General features: G+C 41.2%; 1 protein-coding gene across 4 annotated transcripts in view; it reads left to right on the forward strand.

The window, feature by feature from the left end:
- Positions 1-17,315, forward strand: part of NR3C2 (nuclear receptor subfamily 3 group C member 2) — a 412,159-nt gene that overhangs the window by 286,814 nt on the left and 108,030 nt on the right. The window lies entirely within an intron of this gene.

The following is a 17,315-nucleotide window of genomic DNA, read 5'->3' on the forward strand; positions in this document are numbered from 1 at the left end:
TACTTTCAATTTACAGGTATGCATATTAAGGAATATAACTTAGTCTTTTTTCTTTCATTGGAAAAATCTTAGAGACCAGTGATCTGCAACTTGTTCGCTCTTGATAAATATCCTCTTCTCCCCTCTTCACCTGTTTATATTCCAGTAAAGTCTCTGTTCTTACCTCTAAGATATACAGAAAGCCATTCAACTGCTTAATATGTAACTGTTAGAAAACAGTCCTTCATATCTTGTGATAAAACATAATGGAAAAGAACATGAAAAAGAATGTATATATGTGTGTATAACTGAATCACTCTGCTATCCAGCAGAAATTAACACAACATTGTCAATCAACTATACTTCAATAAATTAAAAAACAGAAAACAGCCCCTCAGTCTTCAGGAGTAAGTAAGTATGATGTTTAATATCATAGATGATGATTTTTCTGGGACAGATAGCATACCTTTTAACAGCTAATGCAATTCTAATAGATTTTGAAAATATTTCTATTGATTTATCAAATCATAAAATACATAGTCATTACAGTGATTAATCAAGGATAGAGAAAGTTCTTTGTATTAAATTTGGGGAATGAAGGTGGAAGAAGAGCCAAGACTTGCTAATTAAAAAATAATGTTTTACATTTTGATGAAGAGGCTCTTAAAGCCTAAACTAGCAGAGCTAATAAAAAGTTTCTTCTGAATGTGCTGCTTCATTATTTTGAAAAGTAGATCTGTCAACAACAATGTAAAGCCAGTTTCTGAGTTAGATCATGAAAACAAGAAACTCCAAAATGTAATTGTTCTGTATTCCTCCTTCAAGGGTTTTATATGATATTTGTTTTGAGAGCATAATGATGTAAAGTATGTTTAATAGTGATGAAGATAAGCAGTTACTCTGCTATCACTTAATTATTTTTTATATTAAAATTAATTTAGCCTGTATAGGAGGGGATCATGGTAGTCAAAAAGTGTACCTCTGGGACTTCACCGGCTCCAGTGGTTAAGTCTCTGCACTCCCAAAGCATGGGGCACAGTTTTGATCCCTGGTCAGGGAACTCAGATCCCGCATGCTACACAGCCAAAACAAAGTGCATCTCTGATGAATCCATCCGTTGATTCTTCATCCAGCAAATATCCATTGCATGCCTCCTAAATTCCACATGTTCCCCGTGATGTTGCCAGTGCGGCCTGGTGAAGGCAGGCACCGGCCTTTATGGGCCAGATAAGCATTAGAAATGTACAGCGCTGTGCTTAAGAGCACCCTCTGTGTTGATGATAACCCGCATCAGATCTTTCTGCTTACTGTAGAGTAGGGTCAACCTCCTGACTTCTATCTGTCACTTAAAGTAGTAGCATGTCAGGATGTCTTTCTCTGACTCTGTCCCTCAACATTTGGAGAGGAGGGCATTTATCCTGGTTGCATGCTTTGTGCAACAAAATGATCAAATGGTCCTATGGCACGAACTGACGCTTGTGTGGGATGTCATCTGAAAAGGAGCAGTTCTGCATCGTGAAATCAGAAGACCCACGCTTCTCCCTACCTGAAGACCACCTCCATTCTGACCTCAGCATCCATCCATAGACAGCATTCTTCATTTGATGTTGGTGCTCTGAACTAGGACTATGAAAATCAACCCTTCCCATTCTTACCAAAAATTGAATGCAACTTGACTAGAAGTTTCTGGCCATCTTAGAGATTTTTAGGGCTTACCAGGTAGCTCCAGTGGTAAAGAATCAGCCTGCAGGAGATGCAAGAGATGCAGGTTTGATCCATGAGTCTGGAAGAGTCCCTGGAGAATGGATTGGCAACCCACTCCAGTATTCTTGCCTGGAGAATCCTATGGATGGGGGAGCATAGCAGGCTACAGTCTGTGGGGTCACAAAGAGTCAGACATGACTGAGCACACAAACCCACAGGGATTTTTAAATCATTTCTAGCCTGGGGATGAGTGAGGCAGTTCTGATTGGTGTCTTTGGAACGTGTGCCGTGTCCATCTTTTTTATCTCTTGTAACAGACACTTAAGAAACACCTGTGAAGATAGACTGTTCCTCTTGGGAGCCATTTGGTACCAGCCGACCTCCTGACATCTCCTTTCAGTTCTTGACCCTCCCCAACACCTCTCTGTCCCCCTGGAAACTCTTCAGAACTCACTTCAGCACCACCAGAGAAACTGGGAGACACCTTGATGAGCAATTTTGTAAAATTTTTATAATTGAAGATTTCTTTCAACATACAGTTTTCTTAGTCTATCAATCTTCAGACCAAGCCGTTCTTCATTCTAAAATTAGGCTAATTCACCAATGAAACTTCCAACAGTTACATCTTCATTTGCCATGTAAGTGACAGGAGTTTCATGCTAATTACTTAGAAACATTTGCATACGTTAATTAGCTCAGTTTTTACATTTTTAAAGCCAAAACTTAAATCCCATAAAGTAAAAACACTTTTACATTTGTAAATACTCATACTTTTAGATAAAGTTGAGTCAGGGTAGAAATTTGAGGCCAATTTCTAAAGGTTACTTGTAAGAATGATGGGAATTAGGAGGACTGTACAGTCAGCTGTCTTGTGGGGCTGCTGTTCTCAGTTCTCGCTGCCTCTCCAACTCATCTTCAAGTCTTTGTTTTATTTTTTAAAATTTATTTTATTGAAGTATCTACAATGTTGTGTTTCTGCTGTATAGCAAAGTGATTCAGTTATATACACATGTACATTCTTTTTCACATTCTTTTTCATTATGGTTTGTCACAGGATATTGAATGTACTTTTAGTGTGTGTGTGTGTGTGTGCACTCAGTCACATCCGACTCTTTGTGACCCTATGGGCTGTAACCTGCAAGGCTCCTCTGTCCATGGGATTCTCCAGGCAAGAATACTGGAGTGGGTTGCCTTGTCCTTCTCCAGGGATCTTCCAGACCCAGGGATCGAACCTGTGTCCATCGCGTCTCCTGCATTGTCAGGCAGCTTCCTTACCTGGGAAGCTAAGGTGGCATTAATGGTAAAGAACCCAGCTACCAATGCAGGAGACATAAGAGATATGGGTTCAGTCCCTGGATCGGGAAGATCCCCTGTAGGAGGGCATGACAGCCCACTCCAGTACTCTTGCCTGGAGAATCCCATGGACAGAGGAGCCTGGAGGGCTACAGTCCATGGGGTCGCAATGAGTTGGACAGGATTGGAGTGACTGAGTACGCAGCACACACAGTGAACATAGTCCCCTGCTGTCCAGGACCGTGTTGTTTTTCTGTTCTGTATATAATAGTTTGGGTCTGTTAACCCCAAAGGCTTGATCCTTCCCTCCCCAACCACCACCTGCCCCTTGGCAACCAAAGTCTATTTTCTATGTCTATGAGTCTGTTTCTGTTTTATAGATAAGTTCATGTGTGCCATATGTTAGATTCCACATATAAGTGATATCGTACAGTATTTGTCTCTTTCTGACTGACTTCACTTAGTATGATAATCTGTAGGTCTATCCATATTGCTACAAATGGCATTATGTCACTCTCTTTGTGGCAGAGTTATATTCCATTGCATATATATGTGTGTGTGTTTGTGTACCACATCTTCATCCATTCGTGTGTCAGGCATTTAGGTTGCTTCCATGTCTTAGCTACTGTAAACAGTGCTTCTATGAACATAAATGTGCATGCATTTTTTTTTAATTATAGTTTTGGTTTAGATAGAACCAATCCCAGGAATGGGATTGCTGGATCATATGGCAACTGTTTTTAATTTTTTGAGAAAACTCCATACTCTTTCCACGGTGACTGCACCAATTTACAGTCCCCCCAGCAGTGTAAGAGGGTTCCCTTTTCTCTGCACCCTCTCTAGCATGTCAAGTCTTCGTGGTAAACCTACTCACCCATGCCGTGTGCCTGGAGACTCTCATGCAGTAAATCTAAATGGAGCACGGGCAGCCTCTTTCCTTTATAAAATTCTAGACATTGTACATCATCTCACCAGAGTGGAGAACGACTATTCAAGAGCTTGCTGTAACATTGGGAGCATTTTTCTTAGGATAAGAAAACCCTTTCATTGGTTTCATTTTTTTTTTAAGCCCTTTAATGTTTTTCCCTATTTAATGTCATTTCTGTTTTTCTCAAGTAAATCACTCACTGGCATCTGGGAAATATTTCTTCACCAGGAGAAGGCCCCTAAAAGTATTTTAAGTTAGTATTTTCTTGCCAAAAAAAAAAAACTTACAAAGGACCATGTTAGCTTTTAGTCCACTAACTTTACTAGTTTTATGCCTTACCGAGCAGTAACTTTAAACATAATTGATAAGCTGCACATTTAAATGCTACACATCCCTGGGGCAGATTGTTCAGAACTCAAAGATGAAGGGAGGTTCCTTGTCCCCAGAGAGTTGTGTGTGTGCTCAATCGCTCAATGTGTGTGACCCCATCAACTGCAGCTCACCAGGCTCCTCTGTCCATGGAATTCTCCAGGCAGGAATGCTGAAGCAGGTTGCCATTTCCTGTTCCAGCAGATCTTCCCAAGCCAGGGATTGAACCCTCATCTCTTGTGTCTCCCGCATAGGCAGGCAGAGTCTTTACCATTAGCACCACCTGGGAAGCCCTCCCCGCCCCCGCCACCCCCAGAGAGAAAGATGCAGAAACAATGACTCTGACTTTCCATACTGGGGAGACAACAGTGAGGTAAGAAAGAGAAAGTGGGAATAATCCCAAGAAGGAAATGGAGGGGGAAAGAGGGGTCCCTGGTGAGGTTTATGATTTGTTACAAGAAGCAAATTTAGAAATGCCACCCTGTGTCACCACACTTCTGCTCACGTGCTCCCACCTGGACACACCCTCGACGTGTGCAGACATCTGTATCCATTGTGGGGAGGCAGGGAGAGCAGAGAAGGAAGCTGGGTTGCAGCTCACCCCCCACATTCGTAGTTCTCAGGCCCCACCGTGGGGTCCTCTCTCACGCCTGTGGTCGGTGGGTTAGAAGGAAACCCCTGTGTATCTGGTGTCCTCTTAGCCCTCAGGAGAGTCTCTGCTCAGTGTTTGGTCTTCACAGTAAGTAACCTCTTGACCCACGTCCCTGTCTTTACTCAATAGAGTTGGTTTGGGCCACATCATTCAACTTTCTCAGATAATATTAGTGGTGACACTATTGTTGGCTTTCCAGCTGTTTTGTGGTTACAGGAATATTCTTATCAGGCTCTAAATATGATATAAAAGACTTTATTGCAGTAGTTTGGAATTGAAAACAGGTTCAAAATAAAAGTTAAAAGAGCTTAGCTTTACTTGATTCATTTACTCTAAGGCTCGCTAACTGCTCTGTTCCCAAACAGGCTTTCTTTTCCGGTAGGTCGATTTTTCTCAATATATTTGACTTATTTAAAAAGAAAGAAATCTAAATCTCCTTAGGCTATTTGAAATTCAGAAGGAACGAGATCCCGAGACTCATCATAAAGCAGTGTACGCAATGCTGACTTGCCTCAACGCCACCCCCCGCCCCAAACACACACATCCCTCTCTGCTTCTGCCTGCCCCCTGCTCTTTGGAAGGGTCTGAGCCACTCCTGGGCATCGTCCTGTGTGACTCGTTCTGCCAGCTGCTCTGCTGTGCCCACCCCATGGTCAGCGACTTCCCCAGCCTGACTCCTCTTTCTGGTTCAGTGCTGTGGACAGTTTCTGCCAACTCCCTCTTGGTGGTCTGAGTGGCACAGCTCCCTTTTTCAGGCCCAACAAAGCCCTCTCATCTGCACCAAACATAGGAAGGCTAAGAGGGAAGCACCTGTGCACCTGTGTGCATGAGTTTCCCCTTGCTGCTGTGAAAGCGATGCAAGCTTAAAACAAGGCACATCCAGAACCTCACAGTTCTGAAGGTCAGAGGTCCAAAATGGATCTCATTGAGTTAAAAATCAATGTGTCAGCCGTCAGATTGGGAGAAAATAATAGCAAACGAAGAAACAGACAAAGGATTAATCTCAAAAATATACAAGCAACTCCTGCAGCTCAATTCCAGAAAAATAAATGACCCAATCAAAAAATGGGCCAAAGAACTAAACAGACATTTCTCCAAAGAAGACATACAGATGGCTAACAAACACATGAAAAGATGCTCAACATCACTCATTATTAGAGAAATGCAAATCAAAACCACAATGAGGTACCATTACACGCCAGTCAGGATGGCTGTTATCCAAAAGTCTACAAGCAATAAATGCTGGAGAGGGTGTGGAGAAAAGGGAACCCTCTTACACTGTTGGTGGGAATGCAAACTAGTACAGCCGCTATGGAGAACAGTGTGGAGATTTCTTAAAAAACTGGAAATAGAACTGCCATATGACCCAGCAATCCCACTCCTGGGCATACACACTGAGGAAACCAGATCTGAAAGAGACACATGCACCCCAATGTTCATCGCAGCACTGTTTTATAATAGCCAGGACATGGAAGCAACCTAGATGCCCATCAGCAGACGAATGGATAAGGAAGCTGTGGTACATATACACCATGGAATATTACTCAGCCGTTAAAAAGAATTCATTTGAATCAGTCCTAATGAGATGGATGAAACTGGAGCCCATTATACAGAGTGAAGTAAGCCAGAAAGATAAAGAACATTACAGCATACTAACACATATATATGGAATTTAGAAAGATGGTAACGATAACCCTATATGCAAAACAGAAAAAGAGACACAGAAATACAGAACAGACTATTGAACTCTGTGGGAGAATGTGAGGGTGGGATGTTTTCAAAAGAACAGCATGTATACTATCTATGGTGAAACAGATCACCAGCCCAGGTGGGATGCATGAGACAAGTGCTCCGGCCTGGTGCACTGGGAAGACCCAGAGGAATCGGGTGGAGAGGGAGGTGGGAGGGGGGATCGGGATGGGGAATACGTGTAAATCCATGGCTGATTCATATCAATGTATGACAAAACCCACTGAAATGTTGTGAAGTAATTAGCCTCCAACTAATAAAAAATTTATAAAAAAAAAAAAAAAAAGAATGAGAAGGAATGGAAAGATAAGAAGATAAAAAGAGTGAGGCAAACCCAAGAAGAATAGGTTAAGACAAAGATGTGACTGAGGAGGTTAGTGGAGTATATTCCAAAGATGGTTAACTGAATCAGTGGAATGAATTCAGGTGTAATACAAGGTCAACGTCAGGGGGAAGTGCTGGTTTCAGGAGAAAGAAGAATTTGTCTCCCCAAGAATTTAGCCAAGATTAACAGAAACGCTCCACCCATGTTTGAGGGGCCAGTTGAATAAAGTGGAAATGAGTAATGCTGTGTCCATGGCCATAAACAGAGACAGTCTCTCAGCCCCGTTTCTGGGAAATAAGTCTATCATCTAAAGAAAGACAGTGTTATCAGGGAGGATTCATAAGACCTTCGTTCTTGAGATAGATGTGTGTGTGCTACGTTGCTTCAGTCATGACCCCATGGACTGTAGCCTGCCAGGCTCCTCTGTCCATGGGATTCTCCAGGGAAGAACACTGAAGTGGGTTGCCATGCCCTCCTCCTGAGAAAGATGAGCGCCTGCGTAACTGAACGGCACGAAACTTCAGCTGGGATTGAAGTCACTCTCGGCAGGCCATACCTGAAAATCCCTTGACATTGTAGTCGTGTTTAATTCTGCACTTAAGGTGATGGGTACAGGGCTACCATTCCTGGGCAAGGTGCAACTTCCAAGATGAGAAACAAGCTATAAACCTTGGGACGTGGACCTTTCTCCCTCCCCGTGGTGTCAGCAGGAAGTCATCCATGGGGAACAGTGCCAGCCACACAGCTGAAGGAAGGTTATGTTTGCGGAGGGTGTTCCATTCCAGGAACACATATTCTTTTTAATGGATGGTTAGTAAGGACACCTCTTGTAGGAAGCCCAGCTTGAACTTTAATGTAAGAATGTTGAAATCGCTGAGCCATTACTCTGTTTTTTTTAAATGAGTGTAATAACATACAGGCTGTGTGCTTGTCAGTCTGTGGACATACGCAGGTGGTATGGCCATGCCTGTGAATCCTAAACCCGTTGGCTGTGATCACACCAGACTGCAGGAATCTCTCTGGCACGCTGTAGCTGTGTGCCTGTATTGCTTGTAAGTTACGTTTGTAGTTTAAAAGTGTGGCGCTGATCATGAAATTTGTATTTCTAAGAAACTAAATGTCATTTTTAACCATATGGATAGGTTATCATCTTCTACAAACCCCACAACCTATATTAGAAATTTTATGCAGAATTTACCTCTGTAAAGTGTAAACGGAAAACTTTAGTGCTCTATTCAAAGGGAATGGCCTGCTGTCTGTTTCAGCTATTTGTTGCTGTAGGGGAGATCGGGCAGATATGGCAAGATTTTCATTTCTTTTCGAGATATCAGAAATACAAACTTTTGTGCAAAATATGCCAAATTCTGAAAGATGAAAAGGAGTTTTGAAATTAACTTCAGCTCACTTTCTGGTTTATGACTTCTGCTATCAAGGAAACTAGCACGCGGAGTGTAATGAATTAGCATGCTTCTCATCTCAGCGCTCACTTGATTGTTTTTGTTTTGTTTTGTTTTTTAATATAGTCTAGGGATTTAATTATCTTCCTAGCTTACTGTTCTTGCTTTTATCCATTTCCTTTGTGTAGACCAGTGGTTTTCAATCAGGGGCAGTTTTACCCCCAGGGGGATATTTGGAAAAGTCTGAAAATATTTTGGTTGTCACAGTTTGCAATGGGAGGATGCTGCTGGCATCTAGGGATTAGAGGGCCTGGGATGCAGCTAGATATTCTGTGTTTGCACAAGAACGTAACAACAAAGAATTATCCGGTCCATAGTGTGGATAGTCATGAGGTTGAGAACTCTGATGTAGGCTGTATTTTTATCCCTGTTTATCCTTTCCTTCCTCCCTCCCGTCTGTATTTCTTCTAAAGAACCTTTTCACAGATTCTGTTTTTCCGTCTTTCTCTAATCTTATTCATGTTGGTAGTTCTCGTTTTCAAAATACAGAAGAAGAGTCACATGGCAGTATTTAAAAATGAAGAGTCCCAGCCCCCACTTGTAGACATGCTACCATGGTGACCTGGGATGGCTCAAGATTTTGCATCTTGTGAAAGCTCCCAGGTGATTCTAAGAAAGACCATCATTGGACCACAGAGAAGTAGTGAGACAGCCTTTGTTTTCATAATTTCTGGCCCTACTCTCTTCTTCATTTTTTAAATCCTTTAGTAGTTGAAGTTCTCAATTACACCCTGTTGCTTTGATTAAGCCCTTAAGATATACATAGCTTTTAATATTTAAACTTTGGGAAATAAGTAAATATAAATGTATTTATGATAAAGAGTTGAAAGTATTATTGTATTTGGCTTCCCATGTGGCTCAGTGGTATAGAATCTGCCCACCAATGCAGGAGATCCAGGTTCGATCCCTGGGTTGGGAAGATCCCCTGGAGAAGGAAATGGCAACCTGCTCCAGTATTCTTGCCTGCAGAATACCATGGGCAGAGAAGCCTGGCAGGCTCCAGAGTCAGACAGGGCTTAGTACACACACGTGCATAATCGTATTTGGTCTTTACAAGCTATCCAAGTAGTTGGGTAATATATCTTAGGGTTTTCCCCAAATTGCTAATCTCTTCCCTAATTTTGTCTTATACCATATGTTTTCCCCATAAGATGCTGGTTGATAGTGGTTCCCTAAAAATTTGTTTGGGGACTTCGCGGTTTCCCACTGGTTAGGAATATGCTTTGTAATGCAGGGGATGCAGGTTCAATCCCTGGTCAGGGAACTAAGATCCCACATGGTGGTGAGCAACTAAGCCTCCATATGAGACAACTACTGAACTCCGTGTGCTTTGGAGCCTACATGTCACAACTGGAGTCCATGCACCACAAGGAAAGATCCTGCATGCATCAACTAAGACCCAACACAGCAGATTAGGAAGATCCCCTGGGGAAGGAAATGGCAGCCCACTCCAGTATTCTTGCCTGGGAAATTCCATCAACAGAGGAGTCTGGTGGGCTATAGTCCTTGGGGTTGCAAAAGAGTTGGACACAACTTGGCAACTAAACTACAACAAAAATAAATATTTTTAAAATAAAAAATATTTTTAAACATATGAACTAGTCAAAAGCATGGACATTATGGCAGAAAATGTTGAAAATAATTCATGTTAGTGATTTCTTAACCACACTTATGCATACAAAATGTTACAAAAGATTGACTCCCAGGAAGTATTCGTTTATGCTATGTGCTTTTTCCATGAAGACAAAATGGTGAGGGCAGTTGTAAGTTCCATAAGAGCTTTTCATCTAAATGCTGATTGTCTTCTAAATGCAGGAAGACTGCATGGTTATGTCCCTGTAGGTCTCTTCCTTCAGAGGCTTCAACTCATGTCTGACATTCTATGTGTTTTAATGTATTGAATTCAAATCACAGGGCTTTGATAGTCAGGAATTCGATGTCTTCTTGAAATTTACAACTAGAATGATACATAGCAATGACTGGGTCGTTTATTAAGGACCATCCTCTGGTATGTCATTCATTATTGTTTTCGTTTAGTCACATGCCCAGTGGCATAGGAATAGTCAAATAGGAGAATATTAAGTTAGAAACTTATCCAAGTGCATATGAGTTTTAAATATAATAAATATGATTCTATAATATATTGGATAAAGTGCACTTTATTCAATTACTGTCCATCTGGAAAAAATAAATTATATCACATTTGATACTGTACAACAAATAAATCACACAGTTTAAAAACTAAATGCCAAAAAAAAAAAGTATAGTAGTAGAATATTTGAGATATATGTTTAACTTTGAGAACAGAAGATAAGAACATTGTGAGGGGACACAGACATAAAGAACAGACTTTTGGACTCAGAGAAGAAGAGGGTGGGATGATTTGAGAAAATAGCATTGAACATTACATGTGTACATTAGCATATGTAAAATAGGCGACCAGTGCAAGTTCGACACATGAAACAGGACAGCCAAAGCCAGTGCTCTGGGACAACCGAGAGGGATTGGGTGGAGAGGGAGGTGCCGGGGGGTCCAACATGGGGGGACACATGTATACCTATGGCCGATTCACGTTGATGTATGGCAAAAACCATCACAATATTGTAATTATCCTCCAATTAAAATAAATTAATTTAAAAAAAACATTGTGAAGCCCAGAATCCATAAAAAGAAGTATCAACAGATTTGAGTATATACAAATTAAAACTTTTCATCAAAACTCAAAAATAGGCTGGAAGAAAATATTTTCAATATATGACAAAGCTTATTATAAAAGAAGATGGCTGAATAAATCACATTTTAAAACTTAACATTATTCAGCTTATAAAAACTTGTATGAGATCTGTGCATATTAACCTAGAAAACAGCCATATCTTTTAAGAAGGAAAAAATGTGATTTCTGTGAAGATGAAGGCAGTAGCAGAGCTTTCAGATCTATAACACAGCTTTTTGTTGTTGCTGTTGTTTGTGGCTAAGTCGTCTCCGACTCTTTGAACCCACGGACTGTAGCCTACCAGGCTCCTCTATCCATGGGGATTTCCAGGCAAGAATACTGGAGTGGATTGCCATTTCCTTCTCCAGGGCATCTTCCCTCTCAGGGACGGAACCCACGTCTCCTTCGTTGGCAGACTATCCTTGACCCCTGAGCCCTACTGGGAAAGCCCATAGGCTTGTGTCATCTCTGGCAATTGAAGAAGTGAAAAATTATTATGGGGGTTAAAAACTGCGTTTTATCTGATATGTGACTTAGAACCACATCATCCATTTGAAAATCTTAACATAAAACTGGCCTTAGCCCAAGACAGCAGTGAAGAACTGACTCCTGGCCAAGGCATCTGCTCGGGGTGACAGCGATGGGCCACCCCGTGACTCCAGAGGAGGCTGCTCTGACACTAGCAAAGCCATCAGTGAAATCCCTCAGTGGCAGCATCCATTGTCCAGAGCTGCGTATGGGGCACTGACATCACACCATGCCAACAGGCTGTTTTAAATGAAGGGAAACCTATCTTTGCAACAGAAGCAGAATTTTAATAGGAAAAGGGGGATCCACGTGTGAGAAGAAACAGCTGAGTGCTTTGTTAAATCTCTCTATTGTAAATGTGATGCTACTTTAAAAATTACTAACAGTGAAAGTGAAAGTTGCTCAGTCATGTCCGACTCTTTGCGACCCCATGGACTATAGAGTCCATGGAATTCTCCAGGCCAGGATACTGGAGTGGGTAGCCATTCCTTTCTCCATGGGATCTTCCCAACCCAGGTCTCCCGAATTGCAGGCGGATTCTTTACTAGTTTGATCCCTGGGTTGGGAAGATCCCCTGGAGAAGGGAAAGGCTACCCACTCCAGTGTTCTGGTCTGGAGAATTCCATGGACTGTATAATCCATGGGTCACAAAGAGTCGGACACGACTGAGTGACTAACAGTGACTTAGATGTTAATTATGGCCTCAGAGGAAAATGTTGCAGAAATGGCCCGTTATCCCTCCTTCTTGAACTAGTACTGTCATCTCCAAAAGACAGCTCATCTTCCAGCCTTGATGGAGAAGAGCTGACTTCTTCCCATCCAGTCTGTGGTTCAGTCTTATAAGTGAAGGAAAGACACAGATAAGAAATCACTGAAAGTAGAAGGACATTTAAGATTTCCTTCTCCTAAAAGTTTCTTTCTAACGAGTTATTTTCATATTCAGAACCTAAATTCTGGGACTTTTTTTTTAAGCACAGCTAAATGCTGTAAATTTAAAGAGTCCTTTGAAACCTAAATGGAAAGCATATTCTTTTAAAAACTGCTTTTTCTCAGCCTGCTGAGCTAGGTTTGAGAGAGTCACCAAAAGCTTTGGAATTTACGCTGTGGCAGAATACCAAGTGAAAAAAAAGAGCAGTCTGTCTTTTCAACAGAGCTAAGAGATCAGACCTGGGCGTCGGCGCTTCCCTGGCACCACCCTGCTCAACACCAGGCAGCTGAGAGGGCGCCCCCCCAGCAGTGACCCGCACCTGCCAGCCAGACATCCTCAAAGGGCCTCAGGATGTTCCAGCACAAGCTCTGTGCGCACAGGGAGCTGGAATGAAAACGCGAGACGCGAATGCAGAAGAATCACTTATTCACAAAAGGCCATTTGGTTTGGCCCAGCTTTGTCTGGGAGCTTCCAAACCAATTCTGTCTGTATCCTGAAGAGATCCTAGCCTAGAAAAATAATTTTTTTTCCAAGCCTGCGCATCATTGGCTACTATTAATTCTTAAATTCAGTGCATTCCATAATGCCAGGGGAATAGAATATGGAGTAATATTTACTGAAAATGCATAAGAGCTAGCAACATTGGCATTTGTTTTCTTTTTCCTCAGGCCTATTTAATTTTTCCCCCAAACTTAAGTGGCAGCCTGTTAACTCATTAACATGTCCTCATTCTACTCATTCTTTTTTATATTAGTGTTTAACATGAGGATTTTTTTCTGACTCTGCTGACCTGCTTTGTCTTGCATTTGTAAAATGTTCTTAATACCAGAGTGATAATATTTAGAAATACAGAATATTTTCTGTGTTATACCAGCTGTGAAAAATGTTTTTGTATCAATTCATGGGATTACTATTTTACATTTGGTTACCTGCTTCACCTGCTCTTCTGAGGCAGTTTTAATCATTTTTAATCATCCAGTTATAATCTCAGCATTAGTAGTCTCAACTAAAATTCATCAGTTCACTTTTCAGTTAAATAAGGTAAGGCATTACTTATAATTTGATTTAAAAACCGAAGGTGATTTTTATGTAGAACATGCTGTTAAATAATAGTTTTTGAAAGAATCATTGTAATGTGGCTGTTAGTAATTATTTTATAGTAAGAAAATTGAGCTAAGAGGGATGAAATATTTTGAAAAAAACTGGTCCTGGAAATAAAACTCTTTGACCTCTATACATTTTTTTCATTCCACTTCATGGTTTTTTATGTCTCATATACACAAATACTAATCATTTAAAAAAATCCTGAAATTGAATTTAGGCAACTTCCTTGGTTGCATTAGAATTCTTGGACACTTCCAAATTGTAAGATCAATTGTAAGGTTACAATTAAAGGGATCAAGGTGAGGAAACTACTGCAGTGAAGTAGCAGCAAATGGCAAAAGAGAAAAACAAGGTAATTTATGACAACCTAGAGGGGTGAGATGGGGTGGGAGATGGGAGGGAGGTTTGGGAGGGAGGGGACATATGTATACCTGTGGCTAATTGATGCTGATGCATGGCGGAGACCAAAATAATATTGTAAAGCAAGTATTCTCCAATTAAAAATAAATAAATTTTTACAAATACCTAAAAATGATGTACAAACATTCATGCATTATATTTTATATGTTCTTTGAGGGCTTATGGGAGGAGTCTTCCTTTGATATTTTTATAAAGAAAAATGGCATTACCCAGTGTAAATACCCTCCTAATATATCTGTTGGGTAAACCCTTATTTTTCCATATATAATTTTGCTTAAGGTAGATCTGCTTAGCCGACTTGCCAGGTGAGAAGGCTCGCTCAGAACCATCCGTGTGGGTTTTCTGCATAGCATGTGCTCCAGCTTCTGACCACTTCTTTTAGGTCTGAGTATGGAGGGTCACGCCAGGCCTGGGGGAAAGCACAGTAAATTAAGCTGGGTGCCATCGTCCGTGTCCAGGTCACTGCCTTTTGCTCTTTCTCATGCCTTGCTCACCCCTTGACCTTGTTAGAACAGTCACGTTTCTTCATAAAACATTCTTAATGAGACTATTTACCATGCATACTCACTGAGCTCCCACTTCATGTAATAAATTTTCTGCTCAAACAAAATGCCAAGAAGGCAACTCTTGGACCTATTAGAGAATTAACTTTTTAACCGAGAGAGGGCCCTTCGGCTGGGTGGCCACAGCTATTAGAGTGCTCTTTTTCTCATTTTAAGTAGATTGTAAAACTAGAGGGAGATTTTCTCTCTTCTTTTTTGCTTCTTTGCTTGATTTGTTTTTTTTTTAAACACACATATCTCAATCTTAAGTGTGGCATCATTATTCCCAATGAATAAGAATTAACAGAAATAAACATACATATTTTCTAAAGAATACTCATTTGATTTTAAAAAATATATTTGTTCAAACTCAGATGTCAGTTGCAGTGGAGTGTAGGAACTTTATTTTTTACCTAAGGATTCTGTTTTTTTGATGGTGCAGAAATAAAATAAGATGATGTGTGAAGTTTAGCTAAACTCATCCTTATAAAAGGTGACATTTTGGTTTGTACATTGATTAATTCATCTCTACTAACCCTTTCAATATTCCTGAACATAGGAACTTTATTTTTAATCAAAAGTAGTAAGTCCTTCCCACACAGGTCCTGTTTTTTCACATGGACTGGTTTGATTTCTGCCTTTGATTTCTCCTCCCATCAGAGTTAAGGTGTCCAAACCAGATGCAAAAGCAAAAAGACTAGCTTATCTGCTATGGCAACAGCCCCCAAGTACACAGAAGTTGACTGTCCTGCCCAGGGGATTAGGACAGAAAGCACCCACGTATTGGTACAGGTTGTTCTGTGCCGTCCATTGAAAAGTCTGATCTCTTTACTAGAGACGCTACAATGGCTACCTTGCTGATCATCTAAAGTCACTTGGGCTGTCAGTCCTTTTCACACCCCTTTGACCTCTCGAGTTGATGCCATCTGCACATGTAGTGGGATTTCTCTATTCTTGTTCTCTATGCCATTATAATAACTCACCTTCTCCTACCCTGCCACCCTAAAACATACCATCCTTGTGACCCTGTACAAACTATTTACCCCTGGGTACAATGGTACTAACAATAGCACCTACCTCGCAGGGCACTTACAAGGATTAAGCAAGATATTTTTAAAAGATAACTGTTTATCCTAGACATACAGATTCTCAGTTAATGAGAGCTCTTTACCATGAACTCTTCTCCCCACTTAAAAAAAAAAAATAGTTAATCTCAGGATTAGGAGAAACCACAGAGCCCATTTTAAATACAGACTTGAGCAAATAGTTTTGTACCTTAGATGGTAAAACTGGAAAAAAAAGGGGGGGGGCATGTGAACACTGAGGGGTAGGGTAGAAGGGAGCGTATGGAACTTTAGGGGATTTTCCCATGGGTCTGGATGTCCTTCCAAGCCTGTGTTCAGAGATCAGAGTATTTGCCCTGGAATTATACTTTGGGAAAATATTTCTAAAATTATCTCTCACCACACTTACAAGTGTCAAGGATCTAGTCCTGTTTTTTAGACAGATATGAGACAGAGAAGTTCCATTCAGACACACGAAGGCTGGAAGGTACATGGGAGGTCATATTTCCTTCCACTGTAGGGCCATGGCGTCTCAATAACTCATCCTATCATCCTTCCCCCGCAGGCGGAAGCACTCAGGAAGCTGCACTCAGGCAAGTAGGGAACCTGCCTACCTGTTTGTTACTTGAAGAGTTTTTAGAAAAGAATATTACATGTTCTTGCCGGTCATGCATTCCAGGCTCTCTCCATAACACATTCCAGAAAACTTGAAGGAAATTCTCCTACTGTCTCATCTAAATCCCTGCTTCTGCCCTTTAAGCCCTTTAGATCTTATCTTGACCCCAGCAGAAATAGAAAATAGATGCTCACCATGATTTGGCAAATGTCAAGTTTTTGAAGTTGCTAGTTGGTTTCTCATATTTCTTACGTTCTCCTCTAGGATAACTTAATCCCCGTCTTTTCCAAAAGCATTTTTTGCCCCAAATTTTTTGTGGATGGAGACTTTGTCATTTTGTCGATCCCTTCTGATACTTCCTGGTGGTATATATCAACACAGCAGTAACGAGGCCCAGGTAGGAGGTGTTCAGTGTAAGAAACCCATTGTCCACCTCACCTGGCCGTGGGGCGCTGGCTCCCTCCCTCCCCCACTACTGCCTGCAGTTCTTTAGAACTGTGCCCAAAGGAGTTTTGGAATTAGAGTGGCTCAGCATCCTGCCACTCAGTGCAGTGGGCATTCTCTCTCATTTCAGTAGCAAACCAGCAAAGGTTTCAGCAGAAGAATGTGCTGGAAATTTTCTCCATTACCTAGGAGCTATCACTAAGAGGCCACTTCTCAGACCTTCTATCTCATCTTCTTCTGAGATATTTGCTTGGTTTCATGCAGTCCCAGCCTTGCCAGCCTCAGAGACATGTTGCCTCACCTTCAGAACTCTGGCCAGAGATGGAACCCTCCCCCTGACACGCCCTCTCACGTGCAGACATTCCTGATTCTGACTGGCAGTTAAAGGAAAAATGGGAGGGAAAAATGTTTCTAAGTCTTAAAGGAGGAAAAAAGAGTATAATCACAGAAAATATAAATGCCATAAAAACAATCATGTTAATCATCCATTAGCCCAGGGA

This window comes from Cervus canadensis, chromosome 1 (genome assembly GCF_019320065.1).
Source record: "Cervus canadensis isolate Bull #8, Minnesota chromosome 1, ASM1932006v1, whole genome shotgun sequence".
Taxonomy (NCBI): domain Eukaryota; kingdom Metazoa; phylum Chordata; class Mammalia; order Artiodactyla; family Cervidae; genus Cervus; species Cervus canadensis.